The following is a 2,708-nucleotide window of genomic DNA, read 5'->3' as shown; positions in this document are numbered from 1 at the left end:
AGATGAAGCAAACAAAAGGATGCAAATGCAAAATAGTGGTAATTACATTTTTTTAAAGAATCACCAATGTAAGGTTAGAGAGAGTATTAAAAGGTGTCAGAGAGAGAACCAGGGAGAGAGAAAGAGGAGAGAGAAAGACTGCAGAGGAGAGAGAAAGACTACAGGGAGGGAGAGAATAAGAGTGACGAGGAGAGAGAAAGACTAGAATTGGAGAGAGAAAGACAGGAAAGATGAAGAAGCCATGGAAGCTTAGAGCAAGAAGGGAGAGAAAGATTGTAAATGTATTGATTTGTCAAAAGATATGAAAAATTACAACTTATCTCCTTATATACCAATGTCAGTGTGACATGGCATATTATCAACATTTTTAACTATTCCCAACTTCTTACAATCCATAAGCATAAGCATTTGATCCAAGTGTACCATCAGCATATTGATGCTGGCCATGAGCATAAGCATTTGATTTAGGTCTTGCTATTTTTTCCATATATGCCTTTATAAGAGCAATACACTGTTCAGTCGAAACTACAAGTTTGTCAACATTAGCTTGTGTTTGAAGCCAACGTTGTTCACTAAAGCTGGAACTATTGTTCTCAACTGCCATTGCAGTCAAGTTGAAGAAATATGTTATTCCTTGAAAAATAGAAGTCCAAATAAGGTGTATGATAGCTTGACTCGAAGTTTAGGATGTCTAGTATCAAGTAGGAATCCTAGTTTGAATTTAGGAGTAGCAATACCCCTCTCTGTTTAAGAATTTCCAGAACTGTCCACAGTAAACTGTTAGTGAACTGCCGGTATCAAATAGGCTCTAGCTCGAGAAATATGTGTCCAAAAGAGACGTTTGATGGCTCCACTCGAAGCTTATGATGTCTAATATCACTTCCAATTGTTCCTTTGTCGTTAGAATGATGCTACTAATTTCTGTAGCAACTTTTCCAAATCTGTCCCTGTTTGGACTGCACCCTATTTTAGCCAAGGAACTGAAGAAGGAAACCGAGAGCTTTAGCGACTCCCGTAGGTTAGGGAAAGGGAGCTTCGGCGTCGTGTACAAAGGTGTCCTCAGAAATGGCCAAGAAGTGGCAGTGAAGAAGCTGGTTCTGTTGAGTCAGGATGTGGTGAAGCTCAACCTCAGCTTTCAAGTCTTACAATATCCAGAATCAGAAAAGCCCGGTTCATGAAATGGCAACATCAGTGCCCTTGATGCATATGCCTTCTCATCCAGCTGCACATTCAACATGGAACAATCTAACAGCAGCAGTGTTGATTGGTCATTTTCATCTCCGAATGTCTTCAAAAGATTGGTCGAAGCAGAATTCTGAGAGACAGCATGCGGTGATTCCTGGAGTTCCGTGTTACCAGGGAGGTCTCCTTGAGGCTGTCCAAGAAGATGCTTTGGAGAATCCAATTAAGATACACCGTCTGTTTCTGCCTCAGTCCTGAGAGATCCTTTGAGTAAGATTCTTGAGACCCCTTATTCCTTTGGTGAAGCGTTCAAAGCAAATGGCAATTGGCTGTTTTGAATGCCCTTTGCAGATAAGAGACATAAATCTGCAAGGGTTTTCTCAAGTAGATCTTCTTGGTTCAGTGCTCTTTCGTTTTCTCTTTAAAACCTCACTGGGCAGTTTTTTTTTTTGGGATCATGAAAGCTCATCACTGTCAGGAGTAGCAGAACCCTCCATAGCATGCAACCATCCTGGAGGAGTTGTAAGGAAACTATTGAAACTGCTGGGAATGTGCTTTCTTCAGCTTGTCTGAGGGAAGATGCTATTTTTGACTCTTTCAATATGCTTCTTACCTCAGCACATAGTTCTCTGTGCTTCCCAACTATCTCAAGGGTCATACATTCTCATCTCCATAACTGTGAAAGTTGGATTAATTATCTGGAAAGCATGTCAGAGGAGTCTGTGAGTCAGCTTCAGAAATTTTTTTGTTGTCAAGTATCAATGAACAAGGGCCTTTAGCTGTCAAGCTCCATGACATGACGGAACAAGCATTTTCAGAAATTGCAAGTCAAGAAAGAAGTGACTCAAGTCTTTTGGGCTCTGTACTCATAAGGGATTCACTGCTGAAATGAACAAGCGATCCTTCAAGTATGCTTGGGTGCTCGATAAGCTCAAGGCTGAGCGGGAGCGTGGTATTACGATTGATATTGCGCTCTGGAAATTTGAGACCACCAAGTACTACTGTACTGTCATTGATGCCCCTGGCCATCGTGATTTCATCCAGAACATGATTACTGGAACTTCACACGCTGATTGCGCTGTATTCATCATCGACTCCACCACTGGTGATTTTGAGGCTGGTATTTCAAACGACGGACAAACATGTGAGCATGCTTTGCTCGCATTCACACTTGGGGTGAGGCAAATGATTTGCTGTTGCAATAAGATGGACGCGACCACCGCTAGATTTGCTGTTTTGCACAGTGAGCTACAGACACAGATTGAGCAGCAGCTTGGCCAGATTCACTGTTCAGCATAGTGAGCTACAGATACAGATTGAGCAGCAGCTTGGCCAGATTCACTGTTCAGCACAGTGAGTGCTTGAGAAGCTCCTGACTGCATCTGGTATTACCATATCACTTGATGACCTTGGGAAAACCAAGAAAGAAGCAGTACCAAATGGTTCAGCTAATAAAGCAAAAAAGAAGAAGCAGAAATATGTCAAGGCAGAGTCAGAAAAGTTGGATTTGCTTGGTGGATCTTCTT

At 41.9% G+C, this 2,708-nt stretch overlaps 1 pseudogene; it reads left to right on the top strand.

Annotated features, from left to right (window-relative positions):
- Positions 1 to 2,070: 2,070 nt before the first annotated feature.
- On the top strand, positions 2,071 to 2,481 carry LOC148011789 (elongation factor 1-alpha pseudogene; annotated as a pseudogene).
- Positions 2,482 to 2,708: the final 227 nt, after the last annotated feature.

The sequence above is a fragment of the Lygodium microphyllum genome, chromosome 28 (genome assembly GCF_053477565.2).
Source record: "Lygodium microphyllum isolate KBCC chromosome 28, Lygodium_microphyllum_v1.1.10, whole genome shotgun sequence".
In the NCBI taxonomy this organism is placed as follows: Eukaryota; Viridiplantae; Streptophyta; class Polypodiopsida; order Schizaeales; family Lygodiaceae; genus Lygodium; species Lygodium microphyllum.
This window is presented reverse-complemented; position numbering and strand designations above follow the sequence as displayed.